Source organism: Neoarius graeffei, chromosome 6, assembly GCF_027579695.1.
Source record: "Neoarius graeffei isolate fNeoGra1 chromosome 6, fNeoGra1.pri, whole genome shotgun sequence".
Lineage (NCBI taxonomy): Eukaryota > Metazoa > Chordata > Actinopteri > Siluriformes > Ariidae > Neoarius > Neoarius graeffei.
In genome coordinates, this window is record NC_083574.1 from 29015092 (window position 1) to 29033196 (window position 18105).

The window sequence follows — 18105 nt, forward strand, 5'->3', positions numbered from 1 at the left end:
CAGTTTGAGGACGTTTATGTGCTCCAACATCCACGGGGGTTGCCACATGCCCCTCACCGACCGTCCTTCCCAGACAGCTCCCCAGCCTGTCAGGGACGCGTCCGTCGAGATGACCTGTCTCCTGTGGGGAAGGCCCCCCAGTGGGACACCTCGGAGCAGGAACTCTCAGTCCCTCCAAGGACGTAGAGCTTGGATGCAAGCCTGAGACACACGCAGCCTCACCTGCCTGTCGTCTTTCAGATGGAGATGGAAAGCATTGAACCAGCACTGCAGGGGGTGTGCCCTCAGCAGGCCAAGAGGAATTACTGCTGCTGCCGCAGCCATCAAACCCAGCAGCTCCTGGACTCTGTGAGCCATAACAAGACTGCCCAAGTGGAAATACTTCAGCATTTTGATCAAGCTGTCCACTCTCCATGGAGTGAGAGGCGCCGTCATGCCAACTGAGTCGAGGAAGATGCCAAGGAATTCCACCTGTTGGCGGGGTTGCAGGTTGCTCTTCTTGTGGTTGACAGTGAAGCCCAAGGATTGGATATGGGCCAGAACTGTGTCTGTGTCGCACACTACCTGCTCTCGGGAGGGGGCACAGATGAGCCAATTGTCCAGGTAGGGTAGGATTTTCAGACCTTGAGCCTGAAGGGGGGACAGCGCGGCTGACACCACTCGAGTAAAAACCCTTGGGGCCAGGGAAAGGCCAAAAGGAAGGACCTGGAACTGGAATGCCCTGCTCTGGAAGGCAAAGCGTAGGAAGGGCCTGTGTTCTGGGCAGATTGGGACATGGAAATATGCGTCCTTTAGGTCCAGAGATGTGAACCACTCCCCCTGCTGGATGGATTGCATCACCACTCTTGTGTGGACCATCTTGAAAGGCAGCACCTTGAGATATCAGTTCAAGGGCCTGAGGTTGAGAACAGGCCGATGACCTCCGTCTTTTTTGGGAACAATAAAATACTTGGAGTAGAACCCAGTGAGCTGTGCGGTACTTCTGAGATGGCCCCTGTTAGAAATAACTCTTGAACCTCCTTGATGAGTACGGACATCAAAGCCGGGTCTTTTACGGATGTTACCCTGACCCCTGAAAATGTAGGGGGTCGCCATCAAAATTGCAATCGGTAGCCGCGAGCCACCATAGCCATGACCCAAGGGTCTGGCGCAATCCCCTCCCAGGAGGTCCATGACAGCTGGGAAGGACAATCGATGGGCAACCCAAGACTCCTATGCAGGACTGCTGCCGTGGCCTGCACCCCTGCCTGTGCCCCGCTGCAGTCCTCTTCCTCCCCTGGGTTGGGGATTTGGGGCCGTACTTCAGTCGGGTGCACGAAATCTCCAGTCCCATGGGGCCACCAGGTTGTTGCCCGCCAGTGGAGGCCGGGTGGGCTGCCGCAGCCTATACCTACCCATAGGCACCCAGCTGGCAGTTGAAGCCAGCTTACAGCACACACGCTGGACAGCTTCCCTAGATGCCACAGTGTGCTCAGCGTGATCAAGCACCTCCTGGGATCCTGGGTGAAAGACATGCCCAGGTGCCATGGGGAGGCTCAGCAGCTCCTGCTTGATGGCTTCTGGCAGGGAGGTTTGTGCCAGCCAAACCTGTCTGCGGCACAGCACCGCAGAGGCCATAGCATCCCCCACGTCTTGTGTCAGCTGGGAGTGGGAAGAAAGAGCTGTGTCCACCAGGGCCCTGGCGTCCTGATCGTCTGGGCTCAGTGTCTTCCGTAGAGCCTCCAGGGTGATGGCTAGAGCATTACCCATTCGGGCCGCTCGTGCCGATGCATTAAAAGAGCGAGTGGCCAGGCAGTCCATCTTGGCACACTCCTTACAAGGGCAACATGGATTGGAGGATACGCGGACAAGGCCCAGGGACATCAATGCGGCCATTGATGGCTCAACTGGTGGCATGTCCCCCAGTCCAGTCTCAATTGGGTAACCAGCTGTTGCCAGCTGGCGGCAGCCTGCATGAAACCGGGGGCATTGCTACGACTTACCCCATGTTGACTTGAGCATTGCTGTGTAATCATCCGCCACAGGTATAGGAGGTGGTGGGGTAGTGCGAGAGACACCCTCCCAAACTCCTCCCAAAGGAGCTGGGACCTTGGCAGTGCTCAGCACCCGTGACTCCAGGGAGCTGACGGGGCCTCTTCCGTCCCCGTGGAGCCATCAGCCGGCTCTGCAGAGCCAGAATGCAGGTCTCCCCCGAGGCCGTCCCTACCTGTTGTGTTGTCCGTCACTGTGTGGGAAGCATACAGGGATAGCACATCCACATCGCCCCGCCTATCCTCCTCACCATAGCTCTCAGGCCTGGGTGAGAGGGTACCCCCCTGGCCCGGGGGCAGGGAAGTAGATGACAAGCCCTGGTGACCTTCCAGCCTGTCCATCCTCTGTGATAGAGCCTGGAGAACTGAGAGGATCTCGAGCGACTCCGCGTTACCACTCTCCATCACCGTAGCTGAGGCAGGGCACTTAGCAGGTCTGGGCGCCTCTCTTTGGGCAGGCCTGTGGGGGGACTCCCACTGCTTGTCACGTGAATGCTTGCATTTGTGCTTATGCCCATGTTTACTGGAGAGGGACGGCTGGTCGGGGGAGGGTTGCCTCTCTCTCCGGCTCTCGCGCTCATGGCTGCCCACCTGGCTGGCCTGGCGCTGTCTTTCCCCCCTGGATAGGTCGCAGGCCGCACTGCAGGGGTTGTCCACGTTCTCCAGCAGGTGGGCAGCTCCAAGGCACATTGGATACTCCCTGTGCCCATCTCTGGAACTCATTGAGGCCCTGCAAATCCTGCAGTAGTGGGAAGCCATCGTAGCCACACAGAGGCCTACCTAGGCGGTCTGAAGTCTGGAGTCCTCCTCAAGTAGTCCACCAAGGTATTATGGTGGCCCGCACCAGCACGCGAACACACTTAGCGAGCGCACACTAGCCCCACCGGCTGCGAACAGCGGTATAGGGCGTGGCAGAGGAGGGCATTGCAGAGGAACACTGTCGCAGTCTGCAGCTGATGGAAATAGGAAAAAGCACAGCACACAGTATTATGATGGCCCACACCAGCGCACGAATGCACTTAGCGGGCGCACACTAGCCCCACCGGCTGCGAACAGCGGTATACGATATGCCACAGGATCACGATGGTGGCCCACACCAGCGCACGAATGCACTTAGTGGGTGCACACTAGCCCCACCAGCTGCGAACAGGGGTATAGGGCATGGCAGAGGAGGGCGTCGCCGAGGAGCACTGTCGCGGCCTTCAGCTGAATGCACCTGATGGAAACAGGAAAAACACAGCACAGTATTATGATGGCCCGCACCAGTGCACGAATGCACTTAGCGGGTGCACACTAGCCCCACCAGCTGCAGACAGGGGTATAGGGTGTGGCCCAGGAACACTGCCGAGGCCTGCACAGCGTGCAAACGCACCTAGCAGGCTACACCAGTGAACAACAACAAAAAAAAAAGGCACAACACAATAGCAAGAGTATATTAGAAATCCAAACAATTCAATGCATTACGATAACAATTCAAAGAAGTGTAGCGCTAGGTGGCCTGTAACAGCAGTCTAACAGGCTCACACAGTTTCCGGCTGCAACAACAGCAGTAAAAAACACAGAACATAGGTATTACGGCGGCCCACACCAGCATGCGAACACACTTAGTGGTGTAGGTACAATACACAGTCCGTCTAAAAACTACATTTCCCATCAGCCAACTTCCGCGTTGACCTACGTCACGCGGGGCGGGGTCACCAACGTTACATCCTCCAGGAAAGCATAAGAAACCCAGGAACTCCTAGCTCCTCCTCTTTCCGTCCCAGGACCAGCGGTCTATGGACACAAAGAGGCTGCTCATGCAAGCAAACCCAAAAAGACCTCTTTCTTGCAAGATCCACGATTTATTGCGATTTCTTTCTTACCCTTGGCCAAGGTAGACTCCAGAGTCGCACGATTTTTAAACTCAGCTTGAGTTACAACTGGATTTATTCGTATTAGAAGTAACGTCACAACTGCCGCCCAAAAGCAGTTTTATTTCAAAGTTAAGAGAGCGGCCGGACCCTTTTTTAACTGAAGCTCTGTGCACATTGTTCTACAAAGATTTTCTTCCCACAAGCTACGAAGCATCGGACCAAGAATTCTTTGTTTCTACAGAAGTCTCTACGGGCTCCTGTGAACTCTGCCTTTCCCAGAGATTCCCTGTGCTTCACGGAGATCTCCACAATGGTGAAAACTCCAAAAGTCTCGGAACATCTCTTCATAATCCTGCTAAAGGCAAGATATTGAGTAGACTTGGCATTTGGGCAAATACCTAGCCTTAGGAATTAGCTTTTATTGAAGAAGTGTGAATTTAAACTCGAACGGTTTAAATGGTACACTGTAAACACGCAGCATGTTGAATTGATGATTATTTTGTTAATCTCTCAGTTGTTTTAATAGATAGGCTGTGCATGCTTCTCTTTATCCCTTACTAACATTTTAATTTCCTTATCACACATTTTGACCTTATCAAGGTTTCAGTGGATTCAGTACTGTTATAAGCTAGTGAAATTAGCCTACGGCTAATTCTTTTGTCCCGTTAGCATCCAAAGCTAAGTGTATTGTCTTAGAAACACATGGCAGTCCTCCCCCACACACAAACACACCTTAGCTAGCATTCATTTACCTTAGCTAGCAACCCACGCTAGCCTTTCTTTTGCTAGGCCATAGGCCTTACCACGTGGTGGTCCTTCCCCACACATATAAACACACCTTAGCTAGCTTTCCTTTGTAGGGTTGCCACCTGTGTCTGACAAAAATCCTGGACATTTCGACCATCCAATCGACCTTTTTGCTTGTAAGCAACGGCGCCCTTCACACATCTAACCCAAGACAAAAATCGCCCTTCTACGCTGAAACTGTATTGCTCTAATTAGTAAAAATGACGCTTTTGCTAGTTATTTGTTTAGTTAATTGCTTTACATAATATAGCAGGTCTTCATTAGCCTGGCAAGCCAGACTAAATGTGAATATTTAGTCTGGCCTCGATCCGTAGACATTTCCGAAGCGGGTAGGAGGAACAAACCGCTGTCTTTCAAACTGTCTCTGTGCGTATAGGCCAACGCTCTGACCAATCAGCGCAACAGTGACTGTGACGTATTCAGAGCGACAGAAAGCAGTGGGGGAGACCTTGAAATAAATAATTTTTCAAAATGCGTATTAATTAATAAACATGTTCTAGATATTAAGAAGTTTGGAGATAATGACCACAAGTTTGGAGTCTGTACCACATACATAACATACACTCATTTTTTTTCCCCAAGTGTTTTTCAAGGGTTTGCTTAAACTGTTTTTGAGAGTTTTTATTTAGTGGTGTTTGGTGAAATAATTTCCCTTCAATTTAAAATAACGGGAAAATAAGAAACAATCAAAAAGTAATGTTTCAAAGCTGTTTATTAATTCTTCGTACTGCACAAACTAGCCCCATCCTTTTGGCTACGAGCGGAGCCAGCTGGTAGATCAGACTTTTGCCATAGCCGGTCGGCAAAACAGCGAAAACGTCCTTCTTGAAAAGGAATGAGCGGAGAGCCTCTTCCTGCTCATGTTTCAACGAAAACTCCAAGTCTAATTCTTCTAAAACTGATTCCAAAGCGGAGTCAAACGCGCGCTATTCACTAGCCGTAGCCATCTTTCCTACTGCGCTTTCTCCAGCGTCACGCAGCTTTGTCGTCACTCCTGCAAAAGCCCGCCCTGGGGCGTCGTGGCTCAGGTGGTTAAGGCGCCATACCATGAATGCGGGCGACCTGGGTTCGATTCCGGCCCGAGGTCATTTCCCGATCCCTTCCCGTCTCTCTCTCTCCCGCTCATTTCCTGTCTCTACACTGTCCTATCCAATAAAAAAGGTGCAAAAAGCCCAAAAAAATATCTTTAAAAAAAAAAAAAAGCCCGCCCAAAGAATCCAAACAAAAACCTTGCGTTGCGATTGGCGGGCACGATTTGATGCCCGGAGTGTTTTTGTTTACATGGTGCGAGGCTAGACCCACTCGCTAGGCAAAAATATTTTTGGCCGCTAGGCGGGTGGGTCTAGTTTACTAGGCTAGGTCTTCAGTATTTTGGTTTATTTCCAACAGTTTTTGGTTGTGGACAACTGGGGGCAGTAGTGGGCACAGGTAAAAGGGAAATACATAATTAAGTTCTGTTTGTTTGCTTATGTGGAATAAAAAGAAATAATCTAATTTTTCATTGTATCTAAGAATACCTGAATGTAACAATGTAAGGTGTAGTGTCCAACAGCTTACCTGATTGCTTAGAGTGTGGTGTGTGCTTTGCTTGTGCTTGCCTGTGCCTCTGCTGCTCTTGGCTAAACAAATACATAGGAGGACATGTAACTGATATAACTTGGCACATACAGTACATACAGGAATATGTTACTACACTACACTATTTGGATTTAATTCACCAAAACCTTACCTAATCTTCCATTTATATTTGGTGTTTTTCTTTGCTGCTGCTATGAGTCCTGGCTGATTTTCAATGAATGTCTTGAACTCAGTACAGGACAACTGAAAGTTTAGCCTGACTTGAAGCTCAGCCTTCACCATTGTAACAGAGAGTCTGTTTCTTTTATCAGTCCAAGCCGGTTCCAGGCTAGCACCAACTCTCTGCTGGGCCAGAGGAAAGAACCGCTTACGTCAGCGGGGGGGGCGGAGTTGTTAAGACCAACAACAATAACAAGACCATGAAAGATCGCCATTTTTAAGCGCCGAGAAGCAGCAGCTGTACAAACGCGAAGTCATCCATTATTATTATTATTGTTGTTACTGCTGCTTCTTCCGTGTTTTTGCTTTGATATTCGCGCCAAGGTTTATGTAAACGTAGCGCCGTAACTGACGTATACAGCGACGTAAGTGACGTATACAGCAACGTAATGACGTATTCAGCGACGTGATGACGTGGCTCCGCTTAGTGGCGCTTAGCACGGGCGAGCTATGGAAAAGCAAACTGGTTCTCAGCTGGCTCGCAAGTTGAAATACACATTTTGCCCATCATGTACAAAAAACCGGGACATTCAGTGTCCCGGATTTTTATTTTTTTTTTCCGGGACAGACCATGAAAATCCGGGACAATCAGGAAAAACCGGGACAGGTGGCAACACTATTCCTTTGCCTTAGCTAAACACAAGGCTAATCTAGGCCTACACAAACACGTGGCCTCTCACAAACACACCTTAGCTAGCATTCCTTTGTCTTTGCTTAGCCACACGAGGTTAATCTAGGCCTACACAAACACGTGGTCACCAGGCCTCACCAGGCCTCACCAGGCCTGACACACACAAACACGTGGTCACAGGCCTCACCTGGCCTCACAAACACACCTCAGTTAGCATCCCACACTAGCTTCTTTCTTTTGCTAGGCCATAGGCCTTACCACGTGGTCAACTCCTCCCCCACAAACACACGTGGAGTTAGCTACCAGAGCTAATTCTTTTGTGTAGACCACACACACACAAGGCCTCTCTCTCTCACACACACACACACACACACACACACACACACACACACACACACACACACACACACACACATCTTAATTAGCACACAAAACTAATCTTTTGCCTTCACCACAACACGCGTACACACACACACACACACGCTCATCAAGGATATCTCACTGTTTGAATATATTTCAACTGCCATTATTCATTTTTATCTTTGTTATAATAAATTCATTTATTATTGAAACTGTGTGTTTATTTGTGTTCCAATATCTTTGAAGTCCCCAATCTCCAAGAATTCAAAGGTGCATATGATCTATGTAATATAGTAAGTGATCATAATAATTTGGAATATACCATAATTTAGCTGTTTGGTAATTTATTATTAAGTGCCAAAATTAATGCTATTAATTAATGAGACTGATTCCATGAGTGATTTAATGATAATATGAGACTGATTCAATGAAAATGATTCAATGGTATGATTCAAATGAGACTGATTCCATGAGTGATTTAATGATAAAATGAGACTGATTCAATTTTAATTGTTAACCTTCAGATTTAATGAGATTGATCACTCAATTACCCAAATGCACCTACATTAAATTGGTGCCCCATGTGAGGCGATTGGTTTGTTGACTTCTTGAATATTTTTGCAACAACAGATAAACCATCAGTTTGATTAAACAACTGCTAAGGTATACCCCCAGGTGTGTTAAATGGTTAACAGTAGCGTGATAACCATATCACAAATACTAATAACCTATTCATAACTTAGGATAAGAGATAGCATTTTCAAGTAAAACAAACTTTTTCAACTGATTAATTAATTACATAGTTAATATTAATTAATAATGATTAATTGATAAATTGACTCATTGATTAATTAATTATCCAATATCCAACCTAAGCAAAATGGCATCCCCTCGTGTCTCAGAAATTGAAGACAACGCTCAAGACGTCTCTCTCTTTGAGGTCATCGCAGACCTCATTCACTGCTCTGCCTCCGAAAGGGCAAGCATTAAGGACATGAGTAGGCGTGAATGCCAAATTAACATAGTCAACTCAATAAAACATATGAGAGATCCAAAGAGAACAACTATTAGTGTCCAAGAGGCACTAGGTAAGCTATTCCTGTTACACTTCCAGGATACTGATCTAGAGATCAGATCCCTCCGCGGAGAGGTTGACAGGCTGACCACCAGCAACGCCAAGCTGGCAGCCGATGTCAATGATTTATATAGGGAGCGTAGTCTCTTGAAGAACTCCCTTGATTGCGGTGAAAGGCTAGAGAAAGCCGAAAAGGCCGCCAAAAGGGCTGCCAAGGAGCAGACCCCCCAAGAAGGGCGCGTGGGGCGTGAAAGACCCCCAACAATGCGCCGAAGTTCAGAGCGGGAAGCGGCGTCCGAACCGGACACCGTGGATTACCTGGTCGAGAACCAGACATCCCGCCAAACTCCATCAACTCGCTACTCGACTCCGTCGTTTAGCCAAGATGGAGCCGTCCTGCGCTCATCCCGAGCCCAGGCCCGTAGCACACCCAGGTCAGTGCGCTACAGTATTTCTGATCCATCTTCGGATGAATCAGACTACGCATCTCGTGCGAAACGGGAGTGATTCCAGAGTAGCTCAGATAGTGAGTACTCAGGAGAGTGAAGGAGGCCGCACAAGGACGTGCACCAAGCCCGCCGCATATGGCAAATTGACCTACTTGCCCAAGATGTCGAGCGATTCGACCCCGACAATAAAAGAACAAATGTAAATGATTATTTGCGAGAAATTGACCGATGCCTGATGGACCTGCCGAACGCCACAATGCGAGAAAAACTTAAGCTAATCTGGAAGACCTCCAGTAGCAGCATTCGTGCCTTTTTAGAGACTCTACCCCCAAACATTCGCGATAGTTACTCGAAACTTCGCAATTACATGAGGGAAGAATATGCGCCGTACACGGATGAAACCTCTGCGACATTGTGTGCTATACAAATCAAACAAAAACGGTCTGAGGCGCCTCGTGAATATTATAGACGGCTATGTACTGCCTATTTCCGGGGTATTAGCGCACCAGGCTTGGAAGAAGATAGAGGCTTCAAATCCCTCTTCTTACACAACCTCCACCCAAGCGTGCGGACTCAAGTCACACTGACGTGTTGACGAGGTTGCTACTCGATGAGGGAAATTAGGCAACTAGCCCAAATGGGAGACCATCGTCAAAACCTCAAATGGAAACGATGATGAACCCAGAGTCCTTAGTTTCCAGTAGGGTTGGGCGGTATTACGGTAAGAAGGTATCCCGAGGTATCCAAAAGTACCAACGGTATCGGTCTCATTACCGTCATTTTAAAAAAATATATAATATCTAAATAAATATGGAGTACATGAGGTCATAATATAAAATAATAAATTGAAGATCATCCCGAATAACTGTGTGATCGTATTTTCACTAATTCTATCAATTTCCTAAAGAAGTTCTCATCGCGTGCAGGGTTGTTTATGTCATTACCATGGCAACCCTGCGTGACATTTGGAGTCTGACAGAAAGCTTCGCAAGAGACTGAGACCGGGGGTGTCATGGCTCAGATGGCTAAGGCACCATACCATAAATCCGGGGACCCGGGTTCGATTCCGACCCGAGGTTATTTCCCGATCCCGTCTCTCTCTTCCCCGCTCATTTCCTGTCTCTCTATACTGTCCTATCTTAAAAAAAAAGAGAGACTGAGACCACGGTTGAAAGATGGCAAGTCAAGATAACGAGTTAGTGGCAAAAAAAAAAATACAACATCGGCAGTGTGGCAGTATCTTGGTTTCAAACCAAACGAAAAATCTAATATGTCCCCTAAGGCACACCATAGCCTGGGGTACTCCACTTCCACGAGATCTCTCCAGTGAGTTGTGTTTTGAGTAGGTTACATGAGTAACAACAAGGTAAAGTAATATAACGTATGACATTTGGGATGTGGGTAATAAACGTTTGAAATGTCATCATCTGAAGAAACGGAAGAAAACATCGTAGCGTAAACTGTTAGGTTTCTGGTGGGAATTAGCAATGCGCTTGCTATCTTTGTTGGGTGTGTTAAACCGTATGGATTTAAGTGGAATAATTGTAAGGAGTTATGTGATCAAGACAACGTTTTAAGCAAGGTAAGGCCATTTGATTATTAATTTCCCCGCCATGGCATGACGTGGGCCCATATGATTTTGCCTTGTGCAGCTATCACGCATTTGAATTAGGTTCGCCTCATTTGCGCTGAAGAATATGGTTTATCGCGCAGTCTAAACGGACTTGGGTGTTGGTTGATTCTTTTTCTTTTTTTTATTTCCCATGCTTGAAAGGGTATGATCCTGCTCATCGTGTACTTTTTTTTGATGGAGTAGGTGAAATAGTGCTGCAAATGGCGTTTCAACGCAGACATGTGTAAACGACAGTTGAATGCTATTTTCAAGATGAAGGAAGAGTTGCGTGATGCTTTGAAATATCTCTTAATCCATTCATCAATGCACAAAATTCGCTTTGCTGCTTAATCCATACCACAATGCACACAATTCACTATGCTGCTTTTAAATAGTACATTTGAGGCATAGGCGCACGTTACACAGTAGGCCGAAACAAAATATTTTTTTCTCGGTAATACCGTATACCCCGGGAAAACACAGAGACAGTTTAAAGGTATCAAAATTTGGATACCGCCCAACCCTAGTTTCCAGGGTGAGGACAAGCCCCCGCTAACCTTAGAAAGAGGTGAAGCTCCAAAAGGGGGACCCACCTGGAGAAACTACGGTCCAAACCGCCCCTTGCCGAGCCATCACAAGGGTGAGCGGGAGAATCGGCAAGGTAAGGCCAGGAGAGACCGATGGCAAGGCCATAGTGACCATGACAACCGTTCATCAGATGAGAATGGTCATAAGGAACAAAACGGTTGGCAGCAAGATCGTCATCCCCGCTCTGGCCGGAAATGGCAGGAGCGCTCCAACCGTAGCTCTCCACATAGGGGTAGAGGTGACCGAGACAGTGATTCAGACCAACCTGGTGAGTTCCGCTCAGAGCTGGACTCTTTGAAGGCCTGCTTGGCTGAATTTAAAGAACTGTTACAACAGAGGTCAGACCCCTCAACAGATAAGATAAAAGAGCCCAAGAAAAATGACAAAAGCTACCTGCTGGCATGACTAGGCCAGGAACCGCGAGTAGATCTCATGAAAGGGGGAGGAAATCCCTCTGAAACAGCAGGCGAGGGTCAGGATGTAGGGCCCCCCGGTGGTGAAGGCAAACCCACAAAACGCACCTCTCATGTGCGCTAAAGTCTTCACCACCATCTCTCAGACACGCCTCTCACAAGGTGACCCAATCCCAACCAAACCCTGCAACATAAACTTAGTCAGCTTCACAAAAATCATGACCCCGCCATCGTTGAACCCCACAAAACATGCATAAACCCGTTGCGACGAGATTAGTGTGAACACCGATCAACCAAGCGCCACGCGAGATCAAATTTCCGATGAACTTCAGTTCATGTCTTTGCACACAGAGTCTGGTGTCGAAACACCCGACATCACAATTCCCCCTAGTGGCCACAATTCTTTGAAAAACCTCCCTCTATCCATCGACTCATCTACAGGCACCCATTTCCCTGCTGGTGTAATGGCTGCGCTGTGGAACATGTTAGGCGTTCAGGCGAAATTCCATATCGCGTACCACCCTCAATCCTCTGGTCAGGTTGAACGAGCCATTCAAACCATTGTGAGAATGCTGCGAAAGTATGTCACAAACCATGGTAAAGATTGGGATGTGAAACTTCCCTTGGTGCCAAGGGCCATTAGGTCCACCCCTCATGGCACCACTGGAGTCACACCCTCTGAGATGATGACTGGGCGGGAGATGGTTCTCCCACCACATCTACTATACAAACCAGAGGACATGAGCATCGCAATTGCATACACCACATATCAACATGTCGCCGACCTACGACGCCACCTACAGTCAACCTTTGCATGGCCCCAAAAGAATCTCGATTCGAGCGTAAAAGGACAAAAGGCCTACTACGCCCGAATCTCAGAGAAGTTCCTACCACCCTGGTTGAGACCTTTCGATCGTGGGAAAACCGTTCCCCATCGCGTATCGCATTAGAACATCCAGACCTAATCAAACGCTCTCATATCGATGGGCCGTAATAATCGAATCAAACCTTTTGAGCAGTCCTCACTCCAAAAAGGGGTGAACAATAGCTAGGCCCATCCTGTCCACCTAGCTTGTACGCATCACTCACCCATAAGCATACACTAACATTCCCGGTCAGACTTACCAACCCAATGAAGTAATAACCCTTCGGTATAACATGGTAGATAAAATACTAAAATCCGCTACTATTACTAGTATGTATTCATCGCAAATACACCTGGCATATAGTCTTGGCAGTGCTATCCTCATTTTTGTGAATCCACAAGACTTAGAGATGTGCACCTCCACTAAAGACATCCACTGGGTCTGCCCAGGCAACCCATACATAACAATACACGCCAAGCTGTGTGGCCCTGACAGCTTTAGCCGCAGTAGCAGACGCTTTCTGGCCAGACCACCCGCTGCTATCACCTTTCTAGAAGATTAGGTTTACCAACCCAAACACTAATACTTCTGTTCTTCCTTCCTTCATTTCTTCTCTTTTCTTGTTGTTTTTTTATGTGTAGGAAATGAAGTATATACGTACTGTTTACCGTTTAAATTTTGATGTGACTCTGACCTAGTTAGATAGCATAATTATATGCCCAAAATGCCCATAGCCTGAGTATATGCCCAAAATGCCTCTGCCTCCAACTGTCTTACTGAACTCACAAGTTTACACAGTTTTCACAGGACACCATGGACTGTGCAGAGCAAGGCTACCTCAAGGACTATGGACATGCGGACTGTACCGTACTGTGCTCTCAGTGCTACGACTCCATCATACCCCTGAGACCAAAAGGGGGATTGTAGGTACAATACACAGTCCGTCTAAAAACTACATTTCCCATCAGCCAACTTCCGCGTTGACCTATGTCACGCGGGGGCGGGGTCACCAATGTCACATCCTCCAGGAAAGCATAAGAAACCCAGGAACTCCTAGCTCCTCCTCTTTCCGTCCCGGGACCAGCGGTCTACGGACACAAAGAGGCTGCTCACACGAGCAAACCCAAAAAGACCTCTTTCTTGCAAGATCCACGATTTAGCGTGATTTCTTTCTTACCCTTGGCCAAGGTAGACTCCAGAGTCGCGCGATTTTTAAACTCAGCTTGAGTTACAACCGGTTTTATTCATATTAGAAGTGACGTCACGACTGCCGCCCAAAAGCAGTTTTATTTCAAAGTTAAGAGAGCGGCCGGACCCTTTTTTAACTGAAGCTCTGTGCACATTGTTCTACAAAGATTTTCTTCCCACAAGCTACGAAGCGTCGGACCAAGAATTCTTTGTTTCTACAGAAGTCTCGACGGGCTCCTGTGAACTCTGCCTCTCCCAGAGATTCCCTGTGCTTCACGGAGATCTCCACAATGGTGAAAACTCCAAAAGTCTTGGAACATCTCTTCATAATCCTGCTAAAGGCAAGATATTGAGTAGACTTGGCATTTGGGCAAATACCTAGTCTTAGGAATTAGCTTTTATTGAAGAAGTGTGAATTTAAACTCGAACGGTTTAAATGGTACACTGTAAACATGCAGTGTGTTGAATTGATTATTATTTTGTTAATCTCTCAGTTGTTTTAATAGATAGGCTGTGCATGCTTCTCTTTATCCCTTACTAACATTTTAATTTCCTTATCACACATTTTGACCTTATCAAGGTTTCAGTGGATTCAGTACTGTTATAAGCTAGTGAAGTTAGCCTACGGCTAATTTATTTTGTCCCGTTAGCATCCAAAGCTAAGTGTATTGTCTTAGAAACACGTGGTGGTCCTCCCCCCACACACACAAACACACCTTAGCTAGCATTCCTTTACCTTAGCTAGCAACCCACGCTAGCCTTTCTTTTGCTAGGCCATAGGCCTTACCATGTGGTGGTCCTTCCCCATACACACAAACACACCTTAGCTAGCTTTCCTTTGCCTTAGCTAAACACAAGGCTAATCTAGGCCTACACAAACATGTGGTCTCTCACAAACACACCTTAGCTAGCATTCCTTTGTCTTAGCTTAGCCACACAAGGTTAATCTAGGCCTACACGAACACGTGGTCACCAGGCCTCACCAGGCCTGACACACACAAACACGTGGTCACAGGCCTCACCTGGCCTCACAAACACACCTCAGTTAGCATCCCATGCTAGCTTCTTTCTTTTGCTAGGCCATAGGCCTTACCACATGGTCAACTCCTCCCCCACAAACACACGTGGAGTTAGCTACCAGAGCTAATTCTTTTGTGTAGACCACACACACACACAAGGCCTCTCTCTCTCTCTCTCTCTCTCTCTCTCTCTCTCACACACACACACACACACACACACACAAACATATCTTAATTAGCACAAAAAGCTAATCTTTTGCCTTCACCACAACACGCGCACACACACGCTCATCAAGGATATCTCACTGTTTGTATACATTTCAACTGCCATTATTCATTTTTATCTTTGTTATAATAAATTCATTTATTATTGAAACTGTGTTTGTGTTCCAATATCTTTGAAGTCCCCAATCTCCAAGAATTCAAAGGTGCATATGATCTATGTAATATGGTAAGTGATCATAATAATTTGGAATATACCATAATTTAGCTGTTTGGTAATTTATTATTAAGTGCCAAAATTAATGGTATTAATTAATGCGACTGATTCCATGAGTGATTTAATGATAATATGAGACTGATTCAATGAAAATGATTCAATGGTATGATTCAAATGAGACTGATTCCATGAGTGATCTAATGATAAAATGAGACTGATTCAATTTTAATTATTAACCTTCAGATTTAATGAGATTGATCACTCAATTACCCAAATGCACCTACAGTGGGTTCGCACTAAGCCCACGGCTGCAAACAGCAGTATAGGCACACAGTGGTACAAACTCAGATTACCCGGAAATCTAGCACATATAACGTCAAACAAAAAGGATACCTGAAAAAACAAGCTTACAGCCTACCGGCAAATTAAGTTAAGCACGTAGCTCAGAAATACACAAACCACAACAATCCTCGGGGACACAAGGCACCCGTACCACGCAGGTAATGAGTTAGTGGAATGTGAAGCAAAGTAATCAGGATTTCTTACCTTATGGGTCTCTTACTTACGGTCTCATGCGAGGCGATCAAGGTGAGAGACTGAACCGGGAGCAATCTCTGCTATTTATAATGCGAGTCATTCTGCTTCCGGAGGTCATGGACATGACTTTGTTGACATATGGTCTCGGTGATGGGCAGAACGAAGGTGATCATTCCTTCGGAAACTTCAGCAGGAAATTTCGGAAAGGCAGTGAGGTGAGGAAACAACTCTCCAAACATTTTAACGAATTGGATGGCTTTATTGGTGAATTATGCCACCAAAAAAGAACTTTACAGCCAGAGAAGGCGAGGACATTAAAAAGTCACTCAATTTTCTGGCGGAAGAAGTTTCTGTTATTAAACAACAACAGAAAACCATTATGGACCTGGTGATGGAAGTAAAGTCGCTCAGGCTGCAGAACGCCGAGAAGGACCGGCGTCTCACCCACTTGGAAAGCAAAGTTGCTGAATTAGAACAGTACACCAGGTTGAACGACGTCATCACTGGGATTCAGATTAAACCCAGGTCATATGCAAAAGCAGTGACAAGGGAGGAAGAATCTCATGAACTGGGCAGCAACTCTGTGGAGCAACAAGTGTCGGCATTCCTACACTCAAAGGGAATCGATATTGAATGCAGCAACGTCGAGGCCTGCCACATTCTACCCAGGAGAGACAAGGAAAACACTGCCATCATAATGAGATTCATCAATCAAAAACATAAAGCTACATTGCTGAAACAAAGAAGGAAACTGAAAGGTACAAATGTCTACATCAATGAGCACCTGACAAAACGCAATGCTGCCATCGCCAGAAAAGCACGACATCTGAAGAAAGAAAATAAAATTCAATCTACATGGATAACCAACTGCAAAGTATTCATTAAGGTGAACAGTACACCAGAGGAGGTTAGAGTTCTGGTCATATGAAACATCAAGGACTTGGACAAATACCAGTGACGGCTATCGGGACTGTAAGATAATCAATACCGATGTGACACTACACCAAACTCAACCATGACACACACCGAAATAACTTTTTCATCCATTACTCGGAACACTACTCGGCTAACACAAATGCTTGTTGATTATGAAAACCTGGAACTGAAACCACATGAATTCACTGACCATAAACTATTGGATATAGATAATGACATAGACCCGGACAATAACTTTTTCTCAACCATTAATGACAATTGCCACTATTACACAGAGGAACAGTACAATCAGTCCACTAAAGCTATAGGAAAATTATCAATAATACACTTCAACAGCAGAAGCATGTACACTAACTTCAAACACATCAAGAAATACTTAAGTCAGCTTACTCATCCATTCAACATAATTGCCATATCGGAGACCTGGATTGACATGGAGAAAGGAGTGGATTTCGAACTGGCTGGATATGAATTTAATTATATAAACAGGAAAAATAAAGGTGGAGGAGGAATGGCGGTGTATGTGGACTGTAATTTTAATTATAAATTAATAGGTGTCATGACAACGGTGATTGGTAACTTATTAGAAGGTTTAACAATCAAAATTAATATTGAAAAAAGTAGAAATTTATTAATTAGCTGTGTATATATAGAGTGCCAGAAACTAGCATAGAGGCGTTTAAGGACTGGGTAGAAAAGACATTTACAGTAGATAATAAAAAAGTTATCTTCATTTGTGGGGATACTAATATTGATCTGTTGAACCCTAATAAGCACAGTATGACTGAGGAATTTATTAATACCATGTACAGTACGAGTCTTCACCCAAAAATTACCAGACCCACCAGAATTATTGATCATAGTACTACCTTAATAGATAATATATTTACCAATGATAAAGATAATAACATTATAAGTAGAATATTAATCAATGATATCAGTGATCATCTACAGTACCAGTTTTTACAATTTATGACTGTAATTGTAAGAGAAATGTGACAGATCATAAACTTAAATATAGAAGAGTTAGGACAGAAGAAGCCATGTTTGCATTAAATAATGATTTATTACTGCAAGACTGGGAATCAGTTTATATAGAGAATAGCATTGATAGAGCATATGATAAATTTTTTAAGTATATTCAAATTATTATATGATAAAAATTGCCCACTGAAGCAATATAGTGCAAAACAAAACTATAATGACCAACCTTGGATTACTAAGGGATTACAAAATGCCTGTAAGAAGAAAAACACTCTATATAGAGAATTTATTAAATTAAGAACCGAAGAGGCAGAAAATAAACAACATAAAAAATATAAAAACAAGTCAACGAGTATCATAAGGAGATGTAGGAAAAATTATTATGGTAAATTAATATATAATAGCAAAAATAATATTAAAGGAATATGGAATATATTAAATACTATTATTAAAGATGGCGCTGGACAAATACATTACCCTAAATACTTTAATGACAAAGGTATCGAAAATTATAACAT

The 18105-nt window shown here is 45.5% G+C and overlaps 1 long non-coding RNA gene across 1 annotated transcript; it reads right to left on the minus strand.

Moving 5' to 3' along the window:
- Nucleotides 1-5958: 5958 nt before the first annotated feature.
- Nucleotides 5959-6759, minus strand: LOC132887401 (uncharacterized). The gene is made up of 3 exons (XR_009654821.1): nucleotides 6423-6759; nucleotides 6251-6312; nucleotides 5959-6099 (listed from the first exon to the last, which is right to left on the minus strand). It is a non-coding gene; the product is annotated as an uncharacterized LOC132887401 (long non-coding RNA).
- Between the last annotated feature and the right edge of the window lie 11346 nt (nucleotides 6760-18105).